At 35.9% G+C, this 14,665-nt stretch overlaps 1 protein-coding gene across 1 annotated transcript in view; it reads right to left on the bottom strand.

Moving 5' to 3' along the window:
- The window catches only part of LOC135083720 (uncharacterized), a 108,731-nt gene that overhangs the window by 50,556 nt on the left and 43,510 nt on the right, over positions 1–14,665 (bottom strand). The gene's annotated exons all lie outside the window — the stretch shown is intronic.

The raw sequence follows: 14,665 nt of genomic DNA, 5'->3' as shown, positions 1-14,665 counted from the left end.
AAGTTGGAAGGTGTGTTCTTTGTATAACGTAAGCATCCAATTTTCCGAAATGGGGTCATGAAATGAAGGGGGTGAAAAAAGGGGGCAAAGTTTGTATGGGACAAAGTGATTCTTTGGTTCAATCTACTTGAAATTTTGCTTAACAATTTCTTAATATTATAATTCATGATGACAAACGTGTAAAAGGGGTAGAAAGTTATTTTGGGAGTCATTTGCTTCGAAGTTGATATCAATACTAGATACTTACTGCTTTTGATTTAATTACTTTTTATTTTTATAAGTGTTTGAAAACTCCATGTCAGATTGCAATCAATGTCAAGTGAAATCTCAAATTGATATGTCTCAATCGCAATGAGGAGGCTCTGCATTTATTCCTAGAATTCCCCTAACACCGTCAAAATAATTACCCTTTCGAATTCAAGACAGTGCAATTTCCCATCAAAATCTGCTTCGTAATGACTATAAACAAAGCTCAAAGTCAAACTCTAGCGACCTCCGCATAAACTCCCATGAGTGCTCAGAGCGGGTGCCTGCGGCAGGTAACCGCGTGTGATGCTCATAGTGATTTTCGATACAGAGCCCCGTACATACGTTATACATACATTATGGAAAGAAAACACCCAGACCAATACAAACAATATTTGTCGCAATTTTAATATGATATTTTTATTTATTAATAAACAAAAAGACTGAATAAAATTGATGCGTGTACTGATTAATGTAATTAACCACATGCAAAGTTTCGTGAATTGCAACAACTATAATTTATTATCCAAGCTCTAAATAATCGCTACTACGAGTAACTGATCATAAAATGTTTTTCCAATCGCTCAAGCTCCCGAGGACCTACCGATAGGTGACGTAATCTTGAAATTCTTTTGGCCGGCGCGGAATTTCCGGAAGGTCGGGTGACGCCACGCCTCTTTGAACCGTGTTTACTTTGGCAGTTATATTTTATATTTATTCTATTCTAAAATATATTCCCAAAAATTCTGAAAGTTGTTTTAATTTGTATCACTTGGATATGATTTGTATTAGAAAGTGCTGTGAGTGTGACGCTTGAACGGAAGGAAGTCAACCTAACCTAACCAACTGCGTATTTCTATACTGTGTAGCCGCGAGAGCTCTTTGGCGCGCTGTCTTCGGCGAAGTATTGCGCGCGCAGATTTTGACAGCGCGAAATACCTACTTTAGCAGAAATACCAAGCCTTAATTGTCTGCAGCATTGACGTAATGCGGGAGGGTTGTGTTTTTCGTTCCTCAACCGTCAAAGACACTACATAGTTACGTTTTAGACATGTTCAGACATCATAATTTTACAGTGACAGCTCCGTTACAAACGTCACATGTCACCCCCTCCCGCACCGTTCCACTATGGCAAGACCCTGTGAGAGGAAATATAAACTGACTAGCTTTCCGCCCGCGGCTTCGCCCGCGTGGAATTTTGTCTGTCACAGAAAAACTTTATCGCGCGCGTCCCTGTTTCAAAAACCGGGATAAAAACTATCCTATGTTCTTTCCCGGGACTCAAACTATCTCTATGCCAAATTTCATCAAAATCGGTTGCGAGGTTTAAGCGGGAAAGCGTAACAGACAGACAGACAGACAGACAGACAGACAGAGTTACTTTCGCATTTATAATATTAGTTGGGATATTTTTGGTTCTACGAGTTCACTCGTATGTAATGCAAGGTTCTAGGGCTGATTTAGTTTGATTTTAAATTAAACAACTGCATAAAAATAAAAACAACTTGAAAAAATCGAACTGCCTAAGGCGGTAATCGAACCCACGACCTTTCGCTTGCTTATTTAGTTAGATCATAAAAATCAAGACGACAATGCTCATAACATGATCGTCAAGTCAAAATACCCAATCAACGATTTCAAAGGCTTCTTAAGGGTGTTATAACAATAAGGATAGCATCTTCATGAGAATTTCCAAATTAGGCTCAACCCCAAGAGATTTTAACTGCCCGAGGCGGATCCCTTTATGAAATAACCGATAAGGCATGCCGCGTGAGCTGACGTTAAGAGAAAATACTGTCTTATATGGACTTGCACAGATTCTGCACGGTTTCACGGAATGTGAGACGAAATTCGCGCTCGACATGCTCTATAGGATATGAAACTAAACACTTTTCTTCACTATATATTATTTATTTCTTTTCTTTGTCCATGTAATGAGTGGATTTAACGGCTAGATATTTATTATTTTACTCAAGAACACAAGGCGGACTTGAGCCACACTCATATTCAACCTTTGCATAGTGAGACAAGTATTTACTTCTACATTATGTAGGCTTGTGCTTATTAAAGGTACATTTCTGTCTTGACTCTCTCTACAACACAATTCCTTTTAGTGCTTACTAGAAATTGAAACCAATCAAAAGGCCATTAATCGTCTGCGGTCGCCCTTAGAAACAAGCGATAGATGCCAATACCAACTTAATAACATTGTATTTGCTCAAAACTTTATTCCGTTGACTCAGGAACTAATTTCGAAGAAAAATTTTCGAATCAGAGTGAAGTTGGTTCCCGCTGGACTAATAAAGTCTTCGGCAAACATTTGTATCGAGTTAATTCAAAGGTCGTGATTATTTGATTGTTTGGTTACTATTATTTTATCAGGAAATACTGTGATATTTGAAGAGAGGCTTATATTTTGGGCATGTTCTAGAAAACTTAGCAACTTTTATTAACTTTCTTTTGCGTTGGCTGAAACTAAGGTTGCAACCCTGTTGGCTATCATATCTATACATATTATATGTATAGGGTTGTATCAAAACAGGTTACATACAATCGTTATTAATCGTTTATTAAAAAAAAAGGTTACCTGTAGGCCTAAGATGCGCGCCGTGATAACTTTTATCGACCTCAAAATGTATGGGCAAAATCGATAAAATGGCGTGATAACCGCTTATCGCGGCGCGCATCTTAGGCCTACTGGTGTTAGATATCATTCCAGCGTTGCCGTCAGAAGTATCTCAACCGGCATGCTTCTTACAGATCTTAGCAACCGGTTGCTAATTTGAACCTACTATAGAAAGAGCTGATAAAGGTAGCAGGAAGGCGCTGGATGCAGGCCGCTACCAACCGTGCGATGTGGAAGTCATTGGGGGAGGCCTGTGTTCACAGTGGACGTCCTGTGGCTGAAATGATGATGATGATGGCAAGAGCAACACTAATGGCAGCGCCGCGTTCAGTTACAGGTAGTGCTAGTTTCCATAAATTTTTCGCAATCGCATTGCAATAATTGTACAATTAGCAACCGGTTGCTAAGGCTGAGTTGCACCAACTTACTATAACCATAACCGATGTTTTTGTATGGAGTTTGACAGATTTTTGGCGTTTGTTAAAGTTACAGTAAGATGGTGCAACTCAGCTTAAGATTCGTAATAAATAAATCCGTACCGCGCGGGAATAACTTGACATGTCATTTTTGCGTACTTTTCAGGGGAGCGATTTTAAAGTTTAGAGTTCCCTGGTAAATCGGAATTAATGATAATTGATATTTTTATGATTGAAATAAGCTAATTTGATGCATATCTTTCGATTGGCGTAAGAATTTGATTAAGGCGATTAGAGTCCTCAATGACCTTGGGCGTTTGACCTTCACGCCGCGCGAAACACCCGCGCACCCCGCACGAAAACTCCGATTTGACACCGATCAAAATTACACGGGCATAGGTAGATACAGAATAGAAGCTCTTTTTTCATGACATTACTGCCTATTATTTTAAACTTGAATTGATGAACCTTGATGTCGGTGTCATTTATCTCAGGCGTAAAGGTATTTAATAAAAATAACACAATCCATGAACATTTTTTACGGGATATTTTTTTTTTTCGTAAATTTTTTACTGTTTTTGTCGGTTCAGCCGTTCTCGAAATTTGAACATGTAATATGTAGGTAACTTCGGGTGGAATCTTGCAAGCTGAATTTGTTAGACCAACTTCCTGACGACAACTGTAGGTATTGGAACACATAGTAGTATTGTCTATGGTTTAAAAAAGCAAATGTTTCTTCTTTTGTCTATTGTCATTCTCTTTGTGTCACTTATGAAGAATAAACTGAAAATGTGTTTAATCTCGTCTTTTTATTAGAAATCCTTCAACAACTGATTGAGTTAAAATTTTGGATATACATGTAATTCGGATGACAATGCAATATTGTGATGACATGGAGTCGATCTGATGATAGAGCTGGAATGCCAGTGGCCCCATAGCAACTCCGGGATTAAACGATTCAATCGAGTTTAGGCTCGTTTGATTTGTATTTATTTATTTATATAAATATAAGTAAGTAATATTATGTAAGTAAGCTGCTTTAAAAATCACGAGTACCTACCTACTTCAATTCTCAAAGGCAAACAGGGTCTGATGATGGAGCTGGAATGTGGCCGTAGGAATAGGCTAGTTTCTTAAAAAAACACTTTTAGTCCGTCAATTAGATACACTATCAAAAATATTGGACACGGGATATTTTTATTTGTCAACAAACAAGTAATTACGAAGATATGATGCGATGAAATTCCGCGTGACGTCACAAATCGCAACAATTTTAAGCACGCCTAACGTCATGTGCCTCTTCCGAACTTTGGCGCGCTTTATCTCTTTAAATTTTCATAAGTTTAAAAAAGTGAAAAATACATTTAAAGTATTTTTTTGGTAAGTTGACCGACGGACTAATTCAAGCTCTTGCTTTACCCAGGAAACATCCATATTCTTCGAAATTATTACGAGCTACATAACGAAAAATCTTTGCTACTACGCCGCAGCAAATTCCGCATCATAAATAAAAAAAAAACCTTTTTTTTAAACAAGTTTTTGTATGCTAATAATTTTAGTTTCATGACATGCTCCCAAAATTCATCATCTTATAAGAGGATTTCAGTTTTTATCGACGAAACATTTTAATTATTATAGCCTATAGGTACGTTTCATGGTTAGGTAATTTAGGGAAGTTTATTTGCACTTAACATGAAAAATATGGTATCAATGTACTGTGTACCTATGCACCTTCAGTGGCAACAACAAGGTCTATTGAGTACCTATAGTCTACTAAAGGCATGAAATAAATTAATTGTCACCAAAAATTAAAACCAACTCCAAAACGAATCACCAAAAGGTAGGCTGTCACCGACTCCGAAAATATCAATCATGATATACGGGCATTTGTAATCAGTATCCACATTTTTTAATAAGCTCTATAGAACAATTTATCAATACCACTTTATCTTATTTTTTTTAACTGTGGTATTTTCGCCAAGAAATATATTGAAAATCTTATTCTAAATGGCCCATTTGCGCCGAGCCTAAGTATGAAAAATATAAATTGTTTTCTTCACGTACATCGTTTAAGTTACTGATTATGACTCGTTCCTAATTTGGATACTGATTGCAAAGGCCTAGTAAATAAATAACGGAATATATTTTTAACTATTACTTATATTTTTTTGGAGTCGATTTTTTTACACTAATAGATTCTATTTAGGTAGATAATGGCGTCCGAGCATGCCTTAATTCAATCGTATCGTCTGACTGAACGTGCTCTATGAACAACTCTGACATAAAAACTATTGTCAAACAAAGACTAGGTTGCACCATCTTATTTTAAATTTGACAAAAGTCAAAAATTTGTCAAACTCCATACAAAAAAACACCGGTTATCGCCAAAGCTACGGTCAAAGTTAGGTCACGCCAGGTGGTGCAACTCAGCCAAAGAAAAAAATCATTTTGATCGCTAATGTCAGTTTGCAGCGAGTGACACAACCTCCCCGTCTGAAGGCCAGCGGCCGACTGCCGCCCGCACCCCGCGAAGGCCCCCTCAACAGCAAAACGTTCGGAATTTATCAAAAGTAAAATTTATGAATGAAAGTAATGTTCGATTGAAAAACGCAACGTGTCATTTAAAGATTAAAGAATTCCTAATCTATTCGTGCAAAAATCTTTTAAATTAACATAGCCGTTTTGGAGGAGTAGGGAATTTAAGTAAAAAATCGATGTCCCGTATTTTTTTTTTAATCCAAAACAAAGAGACGTAGCAAAAATTCAAACGTCACAAATGTAGTCCTTGAACTGTTGTATAACATATATTTTTTTTAACTATTTCTGTCCAGCAGTAAAAGAGGAGTAGGCTTTACAAAATGCCCATTTGACGCGGATTGAGGACTCTAATCGCCTTAAATTATCTTCTTAATCTATTAAAAAAAAGACTTGTCAAGTTGTGTACCGACGACTTGTCAAGTTATTCACCAAAGAAAAACAAATATTTAAGGTGTAAAAATTGGATTTAAGTTAATTATTTTGAATGAAGTTTAAGTAAAAAAAACAAAACATAAAAATAGAACATATTTTTATCACTTTTGCAATGAAATAGTAGCAAATTTATTAGAAAAATCAAATATAATCGCAGATTATGATCGCTTTTGATCAGGTAATTGTACGTTTACTTAAAATTTAAAAAAAGACAAATAAAAGAACAAAAGCCATGCTTCTTAACAAGCACAATTAATTTTAATTATTTTAAGCTTACCATTTAGCTTAAAATAATTAAAATTAGCTGGATACATTTTTGCGTAAGGTCGACACGCCCTTACGCGTCCACCGTCCAGTTCACGTCCAAATGACGGATCACTCTAGAACGAAAGCTATTGCTATGATTCCCTGAATGTATGACACGTAAACCCACATTAAAAAAATCTTATAGCATGCTACCGTTTTTGCCAAAAATAAATCCCACATGAGCAGGTGCGCGTTTCAAGGTAAGTTTTTAATATATTTAGGTCTAGTTTGGGATTTACCGCAGTCTATAAGCCTTAACCATGAACCATACAATACGGATAATGATATCGGTGATTGTACTTTATTAAATGACACTTAAAATAAGGTGGATGCGAATTTACTACAATGCAATTTCCACTTTGCGTCAGAAGTGATCGCGGTCTGGTCTAACTGGGTCTAAGATATTAAAATATACAAAACAATGCATGTTTTATATCATGTAAAACGTTATTTACATGACGTATCGAACACAAAGATTTTTTTCAGTACTTAGGCCTTTTCCTGGACGCTAATACACGCTCTTAATGTAGCTTACCCTTGTGATAGCCAATTTGCGTCCACATTATCACGACTATTTTCTAAATACAGACGTAAATAATATTAAAAAGCAAACTGTGCCTAGAGAGGATACCATATTGCAAATTGAGCCATACTATTGAAATTTCAAAAAATGAAATAAACTAAAATATATGTCTGTTTATAATTATTAAGTGTGATACCTAAATATTTTGAATACCAATTAGTAAGATTTTATTTATATTTTTTTATTTCCATGCTGTTATTAATTATTAGTGATTTTGAATGCATTTTTTCTATATTTTATTAATATTACAAAGGTAATATTAAAACTTCTAATGGTTTAGAGCAAGTTTAATACTTATACTTATAAAGACTAAAGGGAGCATAATGACAACAATTTTTCATTCAAAATGATTACGAAAAATTGTATATTATTTTTATTCCTCAAATCTACCAACTCACTAAATGGACGAGATCTGGCGTATCGACCCTACTTACTTTTACCTCATCATTATTCCTAAATAATGTCATTGAAGTCAAATAGACTATAAAAATAAAATTATCCGGAGCTTAAAATTGACCTAAAAGTTTATTATTAGATTTTTTACTTAAATTCTGTTGTCAAACGGAATATTAGTCTGTTATGAAAAAACATTAGTAGATAGTACCTACCTATTGACTAAACTTATCCTTCTTCTTTCAACTTGCTATTTAAACGTTAATTTAGTTTTAAACTATTGAAAATAGTAATAAAAGTAATAATTTACGCTTAAATATATTTAAAAAATATTTTCAGGGGTTGGTAAGTAAAAAATATTTAAAGACGCTCGAAATCCTGACAATGTTATATTTTACAAACTGCTAATGACACATATAAAAATATGATTATACGAAGGTAATAGCTGGATAACTCCAAATATCCAAACTCTTGACTGCGTGCATAACAAGACAACTGCACATATCATGGATGTGTTTAGTACTCAGAGGGGATCATAACTTGATAACTGTTTTTGTCAAATTAAAAACGAAAATCCATAAATGTATAAGTCGAGATATTAATAAATACGTGTTCTGACATACATTGATAAATCGAAATATAAATGTTTGTAAGAATAATATTAATTGGATATATCGTTATGTCAAATATTTATTGCCTAAATTAGAGATATTTACTTATGAACAAGAGCTGTATTTCAAGTATTTTTGGGTATTTCGAGTTGAGTTTTTTATACCAGTACACAGTGTTTTTTTTGACCCGAAAAAGTGACATTCTGTTTTTATCACTAATATCCAAAGTTTAACTTATTATTAATGTTAGACTAAAACACCCAGGTGACAAATAGCTATAGACTATTTTTAAAAAAATATTTTAGAAAATTTATCTTGTACTGGGTCAAACTACAATTTTATTATTATTTAAAGAAACGTACACACTAAGCTTCTCTTTGCATTGCAGGTAGGTAGGTTGGTGTATGGCGAATATTATTGCACCTATAATTATTTAAAAGTAGTTATAGGAACGACAGTATGATTATTTTTTAAATTTAAGAAATTATTATTTTTCTCTTTTTCTATGCCGAAGTAGAATCTCTGCTTAGGTCAGATAAATTTCTTATAATAAGCTCTATCACCTGAAATTTTTCTATATTCTAACTCGGCCGCAATTTCGAGAAAACTTATTTTTTCCAAAATGTTAGGATTGTCACAAAAAAATACCTTACGTAGTTCCACTTTCTTTAGGGTTCCGTGGCCAAAGGATGCTAACGGGACATAATTAATATTATGCAAATATAAATACCACTCCTGATGATCAAGAGCCTTCATATATCTTAAAAGATGATGAAGAAACAGTATTCTTGAGCACTGATAGTAATTTAACTGATAACCTACCTAAGACCAATTAAACACATAATTAGGACCGATTAGCATCCTTTGGCCACGGAACCCTAAAGAAAGTGGAACTACGTAAGGTCATTTTTTGTGACAATCCTAACATTTTGGAAAAAATAAGTTTTCTCGAAATTGCGGCCGAGTTAGAATATAGAAAAATTTCAGGTGATAGAGCTTATTATAAGAAATTTATCTGACCTAAGCAGAGATTCTACTTCGGCATAGAAAAAGAGAAAAATAATAATTTCTTAAATTTAAAAAATAATCATACTGTCGTTCCTATAACTACTTTTAAATAATTATAGATGCAATAATATTCGCCATACACCAACCTACCTACCTGCAATGCAAAGAGAAGCTTAGTGTGTACGTTTCTTTAAATAATAATAAAATTGTAGTTTGACCCAGTAAAAAATAAATTTTCTAAAATATTTTTTTAAAAATAATCTATAGCTATTTGTCACCTGGGTGTTTTAGTCTAACATTAATAATAAGTTAAACTTTGGATATTAGTGATAAAAACAGAATGTCACTTTTTCGGGTCAAAAAAAACACTGTGCAGTAGGGTATAAGGTAGAGGAAGCGCTTAAGCTAATAAAAAAAAAAAGTGCAGGTCGAGATGTCAAGTTATTCCCGCGCGGTACGGAAATAACCCCGCGGGTCGGCAAATATTTTTTAGAGTTCTATATTTTCAAGTCATCTGCGACACTTTCCCACCAATCATTTTCGAGGATATAAAAATTCTATTAATTAACAAAAACAAACACGTTTCGTTGGCTAATGAAAAATGCCAGGGAAAGCAAACAGGCGATGCGTAAACACAATAAAAAGCGGGATCCCTCCCCAAGGCTCATCAGCGTAATGAGGGCCGTTCGGGATAACTATGGGGATATGGGATAAGTTGTGCTTTTGGCAGAACGTTTGGGAGAGTAGTTTGTAATTTGGGCGCACTTGTACTATTGTGCTTGATTATTAGGGTTCTGTGCAAAGGATGTCTATTAAAAGTAGGTACATAAAAAAATAAAACATAAGTTAGGCAACAACATGCTTTCACTGTGTCTATCTGTCAGTTAGCGGGCTGAAACTTATGAAGGGTTTGATAGCTTGACGGTTGAAATTATAGAATTTTTACTGCCGCAATAACCACCAATTACAAAAATAAATTGCTTATAAACTTTATTTGTTTAAGAAATCTAAAACTACGCTTAACAATTCAGTTTAACTCAAGCATAGATCGATGCTACACTTTGAATCATAGTCGACTTTTCAAGAAAAAGAACTTAGTATTCGTTTTTATATCTAATCCTTATGCCTTGTGCGCGCTAGCCTTAATATTTAAAACACATGCATATAGGTATATACAGGGTGTATACGGACACAATCGCGCGATTCATTCCGCGCAAACAGCGCGTTTATTAAATAATCCAGCGCGAAAACAATAGGGAGTCGTGTTTTTTTATTTTTTACATGGGGCTGGAGGCTGTTCAGGATAGGGGTGTGTCAAAGCTCTTTCCAAAACAATAAAGCTCTGTGCAATGAATTAGAATGTTCTTTGTTTGGCAGTAACGGCGAAGCTATTAAGAGAAAAGATGAAAACTTTTCAGTGGTTTTACTAATTTTCAGTCGCTAAATCAGTTTAATCAATCTTCCATCAACTTCTGATTAGAATAGTAGCAACTGAGATTGCAACCCTGTGAGCCAATGTACGATTATGTCTGATGTGACTCATACCGACGGTTTCAAGTGCCTTCAAAGTATTATACACATTTCGAATAACTAGGTCGATTTAAGCCGAAACCAACCTGTTTGACTGGTTAGAAATTAATGACAGCAATTTTTGTGTCTTAACTGGGCATTTTTTTTGCATTGAATCTATGATCTCTAGTTTAAGAGTAGGCGCACACCGTTGATTTTTAGTTGGCCGATAGTTGTGCCCGATTTTAAATTGTATGAAGAATCGGCCAAATCGAATCGGCGTAGTGTGCGCACTCCCATACATGCCCATACTGATCAACTGCCCGACTAAACTATCGGCCGACGAAAAATCAACGGTGTGCGCCTACTCTAAGAGATTCTGACTCTCAAACTTCTCCATAGCCACGCGTTTAATTAATTTGATATATCAACCCCTTTAATTAGTATTTCTGGGATGATGATGATGATGATTATGAGACACACAGTTTTCTGAGCATTTATCTGCCCTTTTTCGATTTCGGTGAAGAATTTACTATTCAATAAACGAAGCTTTAAATACCGTGAATGTGATACCGGATTACTGAATTTCACATTCGCAGCTTAAAATACTTTCTCACGTTTCTCTCTAACCCTCCCTTCCTCGTGTCTTGCATTGTTAACCCACTTGCAGCTGCATTCATAAGTCTCACAACAGAAGCCCTTACAATCTGTCAGTTCGTACGAAATCCTTTGCCCTGAAGATGCGCCTTTGTGAATTTAAAAAGCACCTTAAAATATTAATCAAAGCAAACTCAAAGAAGAGATATGAAAAATTGGTCGCACATCTTTGGATGTGGATGATCTTTTTTTTGCATCGGCTTTGCCATTCCCTTTGCTAGTAAAGCACAAAAAATCAGGCTTTTGTGCGCTAGGTGTTTTGTAGATTATTTTTCCTTTTGAAAAGATTCAAAGACCTTTATACCTACTACAAATAAGGTACGTACTGTATGAAAAATTGTTTGCCCTAAATTATCGTTTAGTCACATCCGAGCCAAGGCCGTAATCTAAACACTTACACTCATTTGTCACCGACCGACAATTATTCTTTGCAAAACGACAATTTTGTTTCAGAAAACAGCTATACGCCACTATGACACATTTTTATTCTGAACAGCTTGTCCAGTAATATTCATGAAAATACCTAGTTCATAGCCGCACAAAGTTCTTGGCCGCACGACTGGCTGCTAAGAAACTTTTTTCTTTTCATTCGATTCGAACAAAGTCGATTGTCATTTTTTTTCTTTTAAACTCTTTCGCGCTATGTTTTAACGACACAGTTTTTCACATTGTTAACTACTTTTAGCATGGTTGACATTTTGCATGGTTTATCTATCTATCCACGTCGCAATAAATCTTTATAAAATATGGACAGCCGAGCTGACATGTTTATTGTTTACTTTGTGCACCCTTTCCCTATCTGTACAAACAAGTTTGAAAAGGCTCGTTTAGGACGAGTCATTGTTTGTCTATCGCTCGCTGACTAGGTCGTATTACATAAAAAGTTTGCATAACTGTAAGGTTGAATGCGACAGAAATCTTTCTAAACTTCCGAAGAACAGCGGAAAATAAAAATCAATATCACGGGAACACATTTAAAGTGCTCAAAGTTCCCTAATGAAGGTGCCATTTGGAGTTCGGGTCGCAACTTCTTAATACTTGTTGTTTACACTCTCCCCCTTTATGCTGGAATTACTTTGGAATATGTACAGTCGACAGAATTAGATGTTTTTGTAAGAGAGTGAATAGGCAAAGACGGGAGGTGCCTGGATGCGGGCGGAGGACCGGTCTTTGTGGAAAACCTTGTGGGAGGCCATTGTCCAGCAGTGGAAGTCTTTCGGCTAAAACGAACGAACGAATAGGCACTTACAGGGCAGGTATGTTCCATTCATGAACCATCAGGGCATCGGTTTTTGCAAGAGACTGAATTGCAGGGCAGGTATGTTGCATCCACCATCGGGGCATCGTGGCCCTACAAGCCCCGTGAATCGAGAAACAATAGATAATTGTTACGCGGTCATAATAATATTATGTGATCGCTGGGAGATTGTTAAGCTAGACTGCATCTCACTTAACATCTGCTATGATTGCGGTTAAATACCTGCCTTTTTCTGTATAAAAAAACTTAAATGTAACTTTTTACATGGATTGTCCTAATCCGTAATTCGAATTTAGATGCAGACAGTTCTAAAAGAATTTGTGCCGTGCACTACAATCATTAGACATCCCTAAGAATGAACCATCCAAAACTATTGTAGAATCTGACTTTCAAGAATTTTAGATACATATTAGGTATAATACACATAAGAAAGCCAGCGTTTACTCTGAAGTCAAGTCCATTTGGCAATCTCACAAGCCATATTAATTACACCCATTGACAACCCCTACAAAGCATCAATACGAATCACTTGCCTTAGGGAGGTAGAGACCCCATTCCATAACCCTACCTTAGGTGGTGAAGTCAGGGTTTAAAATCCTTTGGCAAAGCAGCTGGCATGCTGCCAGTGGGGAGGTAATCAAACTGGCAAATTTTAACGTGCACGACTCTAGATTTTCAGAGGTAAGCGCGTTAAGGTGGATCCACATTTATGTAGTGCGTGTATGGACGACTAACCTATTGGTTTATATAGATTTTGAGCCCTGAAGCCAAAGGTTGAATATTCGCTCTACTTTTAATAAGATTAAAACCGTAGTAGCCTAGGTGTGTATGTACACAGAACTGACTATCAATGGGGAGAAAGAACTGGTGAAGGCCAACAAAGTGGACAGGAGATCTTGTAAAGCTTGTAGGAGACCGCTGGATGCAGGCGTTGCGTATTAAGCGGGCCGAATGCCGAGCAGGGAACGCGAACGAATGCTTGAGGCAAAACGCCGATAGTGATGTCCTGCGTTCCCGACTCATATGGCTACCGAGGGCAACGTCAGGTTTTTAGTGGGTCTGGTAGGGAGAACCCCACATAGCCCACTAGCTGCTCCCGCGACTGGCGGGTATACAAATTCATGTATTTTCCTGACGAAAAAAAGACCATTGGAGGCAGGTCACTTTCAAATCCAATAGGAGTCTTAGTTTAGAATCAGTTCATACAAGTCACAGTAAAAAATCAGTAAAACTAACAAACAAAAGACTGATAAAAGTGGCTGAGGATCTTCTGGCTAAACATTCTTAGGCTGAGTTGCACCATCTTACTTTAACTTTGACAAACGTCAAAAATCTGTCAAACTCAATACAAAAGCACCGGTTATTGTTACTGTTACGGTTAAAATAAGGTGGTGTAACTCAGCCTTAGTATCTGTTGCCATAAATTATTTTAGGGAAAGTATTTGGAACGTGCATTATTGCTCTGAAAATGGCGTTTAAAGTAGGTAATTCGCTTCTTTTTACTCCACGCTTTTTTAGCTCTCCTCAAGCCTGAACATTTCATGGTTAGTAACCAATTACTTTTCCTTGAATTTTACTTTACTACTTAGTCTTTGACTAAGTCTTCACGATTATATTATAGCTCAAGGGTTTTAATTACAGGCATTAACCATTAATGTGTTGAAAAGCGAGTGCTTAATGCCGTTAATTGTCGAGTGCGTACAATTAACTGTGACAAACATTGTGTAGGTTCAAACGTCTGTGTTTTATTTGCTTCGTAATTAGTCTAGATTTTGCATGGGTAAATTCAGAACGGTTATAAAAGGGTTATTCTAGAAATGAACCTTTTATTGATGTAGCTTTCTGTTAGGTAATTACTCGTAGATGATTATTCTACAATCAGTTTAATAGGTAAAGATACTTAAGCTTTCAGCGTATGTAGTCTCGTATGAGTCCTTGACTACCCACTAAAATCGGGATAAAAACTATCCCAAGTTTTTCCCTGGGTCTCTATCCCTAAATTGGTTTAGTGGATTTAGGTAAGTAACAGACAATAAGAAAGAGTTACGCCTGTTTTCACCATCAATCCCTAAATTTTAAGTG

This window comes from Ostrinia nubilalis, chromosome 24, assembly GCF_963855985.1.
Source record: "Ostrinia nubilalis chromosome 24, ilOstNubi1.1, whole genome shotgun sequence".
Taxonomy (NCBI): Eukaryota; Metazoa; Arthropoda; class Insecta; order Lepidoptera; family Crambidae; genus Ostrinia; species Ostrinia nubilalis.
The sequence above is the reverse complement of the archived record's forward strand: the minus strand, read 5'-3'. Positions and strand labels throughout refer to the sequence as shown.